The following is an 11,577-nucleotide window of genomic DNA, read 5'->3' as shown; positions in this document are numbered from 1 at the left end:
GTCCAGCCTGATGTCTTTTTTAGACAGGAGCAGCTCTAGGCTTTCCTTTCCAAGTACAGACCCACACCATGGAAGCACAAAAGGGCCAGATGATTAAAGGCAAGTCTGATAAAAGAGAATAAGATATAGTTCTCTTTGGCTCTAACTGGACTCCCCTGCAAAGGGAACTAGTTATAGACTGGGAGGTGGTTGTGGTTCCTAGAAAGCAGGTGTACCTGGGTTCAAATCCAAGCTTTGTTGTTTACAGGTCAAGTTTCCCACTTTGTAGGGCTGGGAGAGGTTAGCCATGTGAGCTACTGCCCAAGGGCACTGTTGGCAAAGGAGCCAGCAATTTGTCTCCAAAAGAAGCTGGCGCATCAGATCAAGGTGTCCTGTTGCTCATCAGTCTGTCATTCCCTCTGGCCTCTCTGTGCTAGTTACCCTGGACATGTTGGGAGTGGGGAGCCTTTAGTGTGGTCTTTCAGTATCACCCTCAGCAAGGAAGGAGTATGACAATTTTCCATCCATTATTGGTTGAGATCCAGTAATTCTGAGCAGAACTTTAAGCCAGAGGAAGGGAGATAGGTGGGGAAAAAAACAACAACAACACAAAAACACAAAAAACAAAAAACAAAACAAAACAAAACTTTAAGCCAGCTTGGGTAACCTTGAGATGTAGCTCTGCCCTCTTTTTCCCCAAAGTGTTTTTATTTAGTTCTGAAATTGATTTTTTCTTTCTTTTTTTTTTTTTTGGTGTAAACCTTGTTATAACAAAATGATCTTCACCTATACTTCAGAAGTCCTGAGAAATCAAATTTATATGCCCCACTTCCACTTTACTCATGCCAATGACCAGCAAGGCCATGGGGGTGCAGGTGGTTACAAGGTATTTTACGAAACTTATCATGGACACTCCTCTAGCTTCATTCTAAGGACTATAAGGACGATGAGCTCTCATACATTGTAGGTCATTTAACTCTGTTACTTAATTTATTCCTTTCCAAAGCCTTTTGTGTCTGGCATGTGACAGGGACTAGCCTCCATTTTACAGATGTGGAATCGGAATCAGGCATCAATTGCTAACAGATGGCCCCGCTGGTGTCGGTATCCACACTTCTGACTTCTGTTCTGGGAGTCTACTTATTTCTCCCACTATGAGCTGGGCAGCGTGGGAACTCTGGATTTTATGGACTGGGTGGTTTGTGATATAGTTCACTTGACCTCCCTCTGCCCGGAAAAGGAGCAAATCTGTGATCTTCCTCTCCAAATTTCCAAAGAGGAAGCAACTTGCAGCCAGAACAGGAGCCTGATCCTGGTTGGTAGATGGTGGGGCATATAGGTGTCTTATTGCCATGTGCCCTGGGGCAGCAGTAAACTGATATTTGCAGATCTCCAAGCCTCTGGCAGAGATGGGGAAGGAGGGCTGGGAAGGTGACATTTCTGTAAATAACCACACCTGGTTCTAAGAGCAGAAGGATCGGCATGTCCCTGTAGCCTCATCAATTACCAGCAGCCTTTGCAGAGGGAGCCCAGTGGAGAGAATCCCATCACACTCTCCACGTTATCGACAGACAACTCACCCCGTCCTCACTCTGAGGGGGGCGTGGTTTGCTTCGTAGCAGCCCCCTTCTGGATGTGTTTATATTCTTCCAGGCCCAGTGGAAAGCATCCTTCAGCCCCTCCACTCCAGGGAACAGAGGGGACGCCTGACATTGGGACATAAAGAAGATGTGAAAGGGAAGACACGAGCAGGCTGCCTGAATTTCTCAGTTAGATTCATGTATCTCTCAGTGAGCACTGATTGAATAGCCACTTTGCTACTAAAGAAGGCAATTCAGGCAATTTATGGTTAAATAAACATGCTTTGCAAGCAGGTAGACCTGGATTTAAATCCCAGCTCTGCCATTTACAAGCTGTGTGGTTTGGGTTAGGCTTCTATCTCCATTTCCTCATCTGTAAAATAGGATAATAATAGCTCCTCTCAGGGTCATTGTGAGTGTTTGAATGCAAAGGACTACTGACACAGCAGATGACAGGTGTAAGGGGCCTCTTCTTCTTACTTTTCATTTAAAGTAGGGACTGACTGCTTCATGAATTTGCATGTCATCCTTGTGCAGGGCCCATGCTAATCTTCTCTGTCCCATTCCAATTTTGTTATATGTGTTGCTGAAGCAATCCCTGGTGCCTATTCTTGTAAGCGACTACTACTAAGTGTGAGTGTGTGTATGTGTGCATGCGAATATGATTTTGATAAACAGGCCTCAAGAAACAGAGACAATGTAGGCAACACAGCCAGGGAATTTTTGGTGAAAAAGTAATGATTGAAACCTAGAGAAGGAGAGGGCTCTACAGACAGGACAGGTCAGAGGATCCGAGATACGTTATCGGATCAGTGGTGTCAACCACAAGCCTGTGGCTAGCAGAAGGCCTCAGGCCAGCTTTTAGACCAAGGGGGTATAGTTTGGGAAGGTGGCCTGGTCCCAGGGTAGCTTCTCCAGATGGGGAATTTTGTTGGCACACCAGTTTCTGCTTGGAATATTTGTTAGACAGCTAATCCAGCCCCAGCAAAATGAGGCTGCCTCAAGTGACAAAAAGGAAAGATACATTTGGAGTGAGTGTAATAGGTTTTCTTACTCAGTTCTCTACTTTCAAAGGGCCTACCTCACTACATATAGTTGTAAGGGCCTGGTTGGCAAGAGGGAGCCATTTTGTTGCAGTGAACTTAGATTGACCCTATGCAGTGAACTTAGATTGACCCTGCCCCTCCCAGAGGAACTTACTTGCAAAGCCTAGATACAAGGGCGAGTCAGGCCAGGTGAAGACATCCAATCAGAGGGGCGCACATATATTTACTGAGGTGAGATCCCATTGGCCACCTGTGTGTGGGTGGGGCTCAACCACCCCTATAAAGGTTAGTCTGCGAGGCTGAGGCTGGGGAGGAGTAGAAGAGTCCTCGGAGGAGTAGGAGAGTCGTCAGAGCCGTCAGAGCCGTCAGAGCTCTTATAAGAGCTGTAAGAGCCGTCAGAGCTGACAGAGCTCTTGTCAGAGCTGTCAGAGCTGTCAGAGCCGCCAGCGGCCCCGCCGCCCCGAGCCACGGCCTCAGGGAGCCACCTTGCTGGAGCAGCCCCTGTCCGGGGAGCGGCCCTGTCTGGGGAGCAGCCTCGTCCAGAGAGGCCACGTTGGGAGCGGCCTTGCTGGCATCGTCATCGTCACCTTTTCCTAAGAGACAGCCCTGACCGGTCAGTTTGATTCTTGATGCTTGGCGCGAAATAAAGCTTTGCTTGACCTTCGCTTTGTATCAGTCTCGTTCCTTTGATCACGGACCCCAACAATAGTGATTAGCCAGTTTATGAATTTCTTGCATTAAACAGTTTTTATAACAAGTTCAAATATTCACAAAATAAGACAGAATAGTATAATGAGCCCTCATGTCCCCATTACCAAGACACAAAATAAACTCACAGCCACTTTCATCTTTACTCCTCCTCCCATCAGAGTATTTAACACACATCCCCTAAATAATGGCATCTGTAAATATTTGTGTATGCTTTTCTAAACAATAAGAGCTTTTTAAAAAGTACAATCTTAACATCATTATTGCATTGAAAAAAAATTAGTAAGTTCTTAATATCATCAAATATCCAGTGTTCAAATTTCCACCATTGTCTCTTTTTTCCAGTTGAATTCGGATCTAAATAAGATTCATGCATTGCAAGTAATTGATATCTCTGTCTCCTCAATTTATAGATTCCCCTGCCTTTCTTTTTACTCCTTTATAATTCATTTGTTGAGGAGATCAGGTTATTTCCTATTATCTAGATAGGACTGCATCTCTCTGATATTGTTTTCCTTGCTCCTTTGTCCCCTATATTTCCCATAAAATGGCAGATAGATCTAGTGACTTGGTCTAATTCAGGTTTGTTTCTTTCTTTGCAAGACTACATTGTAAGTGTTGTCATGCACTCCTATCAACCAGCACATATGACTGGTTGTCTCTCTTTGTGATGTAACAGCCATTAATAATCATTGTCCAGATTCAAGATTTCATTTGGGGATTTGCAAAATGGTAGCATTCTCATTCTATTATTCCTTCCTCATTTATTACATGGATAATTTCTATAGAGAGAATTGTTTCCTCATCATTTATTTAGTTAACTTAGGATATAGTTCAGTCAGGAAAAACAGGTTAAATGTTTTGTTCCTTATACTTACCGGCATTCAGAATAGTGGGTTGGCTCCTTTATATCCTCCAGAGTTGACCAATGAAGTTTTTTTTTTTTGTTTTATGACATCATTAGGAAGGAACTCATGAATTTAAACATATTCCATGTGTTTCAATCCATTGCAGTTGCTCTTCTCTTTGTGCTCAGATTTTCTCACCTCTGGCCAGGAAAAACCTCTAAATTGCTTCCTGAGTTCTGACTTGGCCATTACCCCAGTCATCATCTTCTGAAAAGAAAAGGTGTCTGAGCTTGGAAATGGAAATCTCTCTTGAAGAGAAAATATATTATGAGTTTATACTGATACTTTTTTTTTAAGATTTTATTTATTTATTTGACAGACAGAGATCACAAGTAGGCAGAGAGGCAGGTGGTGGGCGGTGGGTGGGGGGCGGGGGGAGCAAGCTCCCTGCTGAGCAGAGAGTCTGATTCAGGGCTCAATCCCAAGACCCTGGGATCATGACCTGAGCCAAAGGCAGAGGCTTTAACCCATTGAGCCACCCAAGCACCCCTATACTGATACTTTCAATCCAAATTTAGAATTACAGAACTTTGCTTAACTCCTCAATTTTAATATTTATTTATTTTTTTTGCCTAATAATTTTTTAAATTTAAATTCAATTAGCCAACGGATAGTACATCATTAGTTTTTGGTATAATGTTCAATGATTCATTAGTTGAATATAACAGCCAGTGCTCATCATATCACATGCCCTTTTTAATGCCCATCATTCAGGGGCACCTGGGTGGCTCAGTAGGTTAAGCATCTGCCTTTGACTCAAGTCATGATCCCAGGGTCCTGGGATTGAGCCCCACATTGGGCTCCCTGCTCAATGGGGAGTCTGCTTCTCCCTCTCCCTCTATTGTTGTCCCTGCTTATACTCTCTCGCTCTCTCTGTCAAATAAATAAATAAAATCTTTAAAAAAAATGCCCATCATCCAGTTACCCCATCCTCCCACCCACCTCCCTTTCCACAACCCTCAGTATTTTGAATTTTTTCCTCTTATGCGAAAAAAATCTTGTTTCTAAATGACAATAGTGTAATTATTTATATCCTATTATATAGATTTTGGAAAAATAATACGAATATATGATTAATGAAAATAGTTATTATTGCAGTTTTTAGATATATCTTACTAGAGACATACAGCTGAATTGTATTTTCAAACTATTTAAAATAATATACCTCTGCATCATAAGTCTATTTATTTTATTTTGTTCTTGTTTTAGGCATTGTTTTTTTCACTCTGATTTGACACTATTTATAATCATCTGAAATATTTTCATGGCTCATTTTCCTAAAAGTAGGCTTTTTGGGTCAAATCTGAAAAACACTGCACTTGTGGTGAGAAGCGCATAATATATCGAGTTGTCAATTCACTATGGTGTTTACCTGAAATTAATAGAACATTATTTGTCAACATCATAACATTATTTATGCTTTGCTAAAAAATAATAGTGAAAAATAAAAAAAACCAAGGTATTATTCAGAGAAGTCTAGCGTCTATCCCAAACTCGCCTCCCTTTTTACTCCTTTCCCTTTAGCCAACAATTTTATTTACTTTATGGTTTATCCTTCTGTAATTTTCTACATAGGCAAAACCGTACCTGAATCTTATATATGTGTGTGTGTGTGTGTGTGTGTGTGTGTGTGTGTGTGTACAGAACTATATTCTGGAAATCATGCCATAGTAATATATAGAGATAGTCTGCATTCCTTTCTATAGTTACATAGTACTTCACTATTTGAATGTACATAGCTTATCCAGTAGATTTCTGTTGATGGGTATCAGGTTTTTTGCTATTACAAAACAAGTGTTCCTGTATTTGTGTTTCTGTCAGTGTTTTTTAGGACAGATGCCTAGAAGTAGGCTTCCTGGGTCAAACAATCAGACTGCATACGTTATGTTGCTAAATATTGCCAAATTCCTGTCTGTAGGATTTGTACATTTTTGCATTACTTCCAGCAACGATGGGAGTGCCTGTTTTCTCAAAACCTGGCCAAAAGAGTACAAGTCGATCTTTTGAATTTTTACCACTCTGATAGGTGAGAAATGGTATACTAGTGTATTTTTAAATTTTTTATTTAAATTCAATTTAATTAACATAGAGTGTATTATTAGTTTCAGGGGTAGAATTTAGTGATTCATCAGTTGCACATAAGACCCAGTGCTCATTACATCAAGTGCCCTCCTTAATGTCCATCACCCAATTATTCCATCCCTCCACCCAACTCCTCTCCAGCAACCCTCAGTTTGTTCCTAATACTTAAGAGTCTCTTGTGGTTTGCCTTCCCCTATGTTTTTGTATTATTTTATTTTTCTTTCCCTTATTTGTTTTGTTTCTGAAATTTCAAATATGAGTGAAATCATATGGTATCTGTCTTTCTCTGACTGACTTATTTCACTTAGCATAATACCTTCTAGTTCCATCCACATTGTTGCAAATGGCAAGATTTCATTTTTTCTGGTGGCTGGGTAATATTCCATTGTATATCTATACCATATTTTCTTTATCCATTCATCAGTCCATGGACACCTGGTCTCTTTCCATATTTTGGCTATTGAGGACATTGCTGCTATAAACATTGGGGTGCATGTGCCCCTTTAAATAACTGTGTTTGTTTTCTTTGAATAAATACCTAGAATTGCAATTGCTGGGTCATGAGGTAGTTCTATTATATGTTTAACTTTTTTTTTTTTTTTTATTTTGTCAGAGACAGAGGGAGAGAGAGTAAGCGAGCACAGGCAGACAGAGAGGCAGGCAGAAGCAGAGGGAGAAGCAGGGTCCCTGCCGAGCAAGGAGCCCGATGTGGGACTCGATCCCAGGACGCTGGGATCATGACCTGAGCCGAAGGCAGCCGCTTAACCAACTGAGCCACCCAGGCGTCCCGATATGTTTAACTTTTTGAGGACCTCCATACTGTTTTCCAGTGACTACATCAGCTTGCATTCCCACCAGCAGTGTAAATGGGTTCCCCTTTCTCAGCAACCTCAACAACATCTGTTGTTTCCTGACTTGTTAATTTTCGTCATTCTGATGGATATGAGGTGTTGTCTCATTGTGGTTTTGTTGAGCTGTGGACAGTTGAGCATTTTTCATGTGTCTGTTAGTCATTTGTGTGTCTTCTTTGGAGAAATGTCTGTTCATGTCTTCTGCCCATTTCTTGACTGGATTTTTTGTTTTTTTGGGTGTTGTTTGATAAGTTCTTTGTAGATTTTTGATACTAACCCTTTAATCACTATGTCAATTGTGAATATCTTTTCCCATTCCATAGGTTGTTGTTGATTGTTTTCCTTTGCTGTGCAAAAGCCTTTTATCCTGATGCAGAAATCAATACACTAATGTATTTTTAATTTGCCTTTTTCTTATTATGTGTACAATCAAGATCTTTTCATGTAGATGAGGGACATTTGTATTTGGTTTTCTGTGATTGTCTGTACACTTCCCTAGCTTCTTTCTTCCTCTATACTGTTATCAGTCTTTCATTCTTTCTTTTTTAAGGCTCTTTATGTATTGTACATATTAAGCCTTTATCTATGATAAAGTTTGAAAAATTTTTTTCAAACTAGAAAAAGTTTTCTTGTCTTGTAATAGTTCGGCTCTTCTAGATGCATACTTATATAATTCTTAGCTCTATTAATATGATGGATAATATTAGTGGATTTTTAGAATATTGAATCTACTCTACTTGGTCATGATGAATGTTTGAATGTGCTGTTGGATTCTATTTCCTGATTATTGAAATTTATAGGTTAGGCTGATCTATAGTTTTCTTTTGTTGATGCAATCATTTTCAGATTGATATATATGTTGTGTTCACTTCATACAATAATTTTTAAAAATAGAATATCTCTGAGAGACAGTCTGGGCCTGGGACATTTTTACTGGAAAGCTGTTTTTCTACTTTCTCTATTTCTTCTGTGATATTTTATATGTTTAGACTTTCTGTCTCTACTGGGATTGATTTTGTCATGTTGTATTTGCTAGAAAATTATCCACTGCATCTACTTTTCCAATTTCATTTGCAAAATAGACTCATATCATTTTAAAAAGTGCTCAGTTTGATGGTTATTTCCTCATTGTCATTTCTAATTTTATGTATTTTAAAGCCCCCCTTTTTCCTCAATTACACAGCTAACAGAATAAGTATATATATTTATTTTAACAGAATAAATATATAATATCTAACAGAATATATATATCTAACAGAATATATATATATATGTATATGTATATGTATATGTGTATGTATATGTGTATGTATATGTATATATTTCAGCCATAAGAAAGAATGAAGTCTTGCCATTCAAAACAACATGGGTGGATCTGGAGTACAATGCTAAGTGAAATAAATCAGTCAGAGAAAGACAAATACCATATGATTTCACTCATGTGGAATTTAAAAAACAAAACAAAGAAACAAAGAATAAAAGAGACAAACAAGAAAACAAACTCTTAAATATAGAGAACAAACTGGTAGTTGTGGGAAGGGAGGTAGGTGAGGGATGGGTGAAATAGGTGAAGGTGGTTAAGAGACATTTATTGTGCGATAAGCACTGAGTAATTGTTGAATCATTATTTTGTACTCTTGAAACTAATATAACACTATGTGCTAATTATACTTGGATTAAAAAATAAAATAAAAAATAATAAAGCTGTTATAAGTATTTTTGCACAAGTCTTTTTGGGGACATGTTTTCATTTTATTTGGCTGAATACCTAAAAGTGGAACAGTTGGCTCATAAGATAAATGAGCCTAAACTTGATAAGAATAGTTAATTCCACTTGCTATTATTTATTTGAAGAAATGAGAACACTGACTCAAAAAGATACCTGGACCACAATAATCATTGCAGCGTTATTTATAATACTCAAATCATGGAAGCAACCTAAGTATCCATCAGTAGTTGAATGGATAAACAAAATGTGATATATATAACAATGAAAGTATAGAAAGGGAAATTAGAGAGTCGATTTCATTCACTATAGCACCAAGAACCATGAGATACCTGGGAATAAACCTAACCAAAGAGGTAAAGGATCTGTACTTGAAGAACTACAGAACACTCATGAAAGAAATTGAAGAAGACACAAAAAGAGCATTCCATGCTCATGGATCGGAAGAATAAACATTAAAATGTCTATACTGCCTAGAGCAATCTATACTTTCAATGTCAATCCCAATCAAAATTCTACTGACATTTTTCAAAGAGCTTGTACAAACAATTCTAAAATCTGTATGGAACCAGAAGAAACCCCAAATTGCTAAGGAGATGTTGAAAAAGAAAAGCAAAACTGGGGGGCATCACGTTACCTGATTTCAAGCTTTACTACAAAGCTGTGATCACCAAGACAGCATGGTACTGGCACAAGAACAGACACATAGACCAGTGGAATAGAGTAGAGAGCCCAGATATGGACCCTCAACTCTATGGTCAAATAATCTTTGACAAAGCAGGAAAAATATACAGGGGATAAAAGACAGTCTCTTCAATAAATGTGCTGGGAAAATTGGACAGCTATGTGTAGAAGAATGAAACTCAACCATTCTCTTATACCATAAACTCAAAATGGATAAAAGACCTCAACGTGAGACAGGAGTTTATCAAAATCCTAGAGGAGAACATAGGCAGTAACCTCTTCGACATCAGCCACAGCAACTTCTTTCAAAACACATCTCCAAAGGCAAGGGAAACAAAAGTGAAATGAACTTTTGGGACTTCATCAAGATCAAAAGCTTCTGCACAGTGAAGGAAACAGTCAACAAAACAAAGAGGCAACCCACGGAATGGGAGAAGATATTTGGAAATGACACTACAGACAAAGGGCTGATATCCAAGATCTATAAAGAACTCCACAATCTCAACACACACAAAACAGATAATCACGTCAAAAAATGGGCAGAAGACATGAACAGACACTTCTCCAATGAAGACATACAAATGGCTATCAGACACATGAAAAAATGTTCATCATCATTAGCCATCAGGGAGATTCAAATCATAACCACATTGAGATACCACCTTACACCAGTTAGAATGGCCAAAATTAACACGACAGTAAACAACAAGTGTTGGAGAGGATGTGGAGAAAGGGGAACCTTCTTACACTGTTGGTGGGAATGCAAGTTGGTGCAGCCACTTTGGAGAACAGTGTGGAGATTCCTTAAGAAATTAAAAATAGAGCTTCCCTATGACCCTGCAATTGCACTACTGGGTATTTAACCCAAAGATACAGATGTAGTGAAAAGAAGGGCCATCTGTACCCCAGTGTTCATAGCAGCAATGGCCACAGTCACCATACTGTGCAAAGAACCAAGATGCCCTTCAATGGACGAATGGATAAGGAAGATGTGGTCCATATACACTATGGAGTATCATGCCTCCATCAGAAAGGATGAATACCCAGCTTTTGTAGCAACATGGACGGGACTGTAAGAGATTATGCTGAGTGAAATAAGTCAAGCAGAGAGAGTCAATTATCATATGGTTTCACTTACTTGTCGAGCATAAGGAATAACATGGAGGACATGGGGAGATGGAGAGGAGAAGTGTGTTGGGGGAAATCAGAGGGGGAGACAAACCATGAGAGACTGTGAACTCTGAGAAACAAACTGAGGGTTTTGGAGGGGAGGGGGATGGGGGGTTGGGTGAACCTGGTGGTAAGTATTATGGAGGGCACATATTGCATGGAGCACTGGGTGTGGTGCATAAACAATGAATTTTGGAACACGTAAAATAAAATTTATAAAACAAAAACAAACAAAAAACAAAGAAGAGGTCTCACACACACACACACACACACACACACACAATGGAATATTATTCAGCCATAAAAAAGGGAAATCTTATCATTTGTGACAACATGAATGAAACCTGAGGGCATTATACTAAGTAGAATAAGTCAAACAGAGAAAGATAAATACCATATGATCTCACTTATATGTGAAATCTTAAAAAAAAACACAACAAATTGTAGATACAGAGAACAGATTGGCTGGGGGGTGGTTCGAGGAGGGGAAATGGATGAAGATGCTCAAAAGATACAAATTTTCAGTTACAAAATAAGTAAGTCACAGGGATGTAATATACAGCATGATCACTATAATTAATAATACTTTACTGTATATTTGAAAGTGGCTAATAGAGTAGATCTTAAAAGTTCTTACCATAAGAAAACAAATTTGCAACAATGTCTGGTAACATATTAACTAGACTTATTGTGGTGGTCATTTCACTATATATACAATATCAAATTATGCTGTATACAAATATAATGTTATATGTCAATTATATCTCAATAAAAATTTAAAAAATAATAAAGAAGCTAAATTAAAAAAAGGAACAAGCAATTATTTTTCAAAAGTGTCATACC

General features: G+C 38.8%; 1 non-coding gene across 1 annotated transcript; it reads right to left on the bottom strand.

The window, feature by feature from the left end:
• Positions 1 to 2,047: 2,047 nt before the first annotated feature.
• Positions 2,048 to 2,156, bottom strand: LOC116865469. Its single transcript, XR_004382198.1, has one exon. It is a non-coding gene; the product is annotated as a U6 spliceosomal RNA (small nuclear RNA).
• Positions 2,157 to 11,577: the final 9,421 nt, after the last annotated feature.

Source organism: Lontra canadensis, unplaced genomic scaffold (assembly GCF_010015895.1).
Source record: "Lontra canadensis isolate GAN:19392208 unplaced genomic scaffold, GSC_riverotter_1.0 scaffold7, whole genome shotgun sequence".
Lineage (NCBI taxonomy): Eukaryota > Metazoa > Chordata > Mammalia > Carnivora > Mustelidae > Lontra > Lontra canadensis.
Note: the sequence above shows the minus strand (reverse complement) of the source record. Positions and strands in the feature narration are given on the sequence as shown.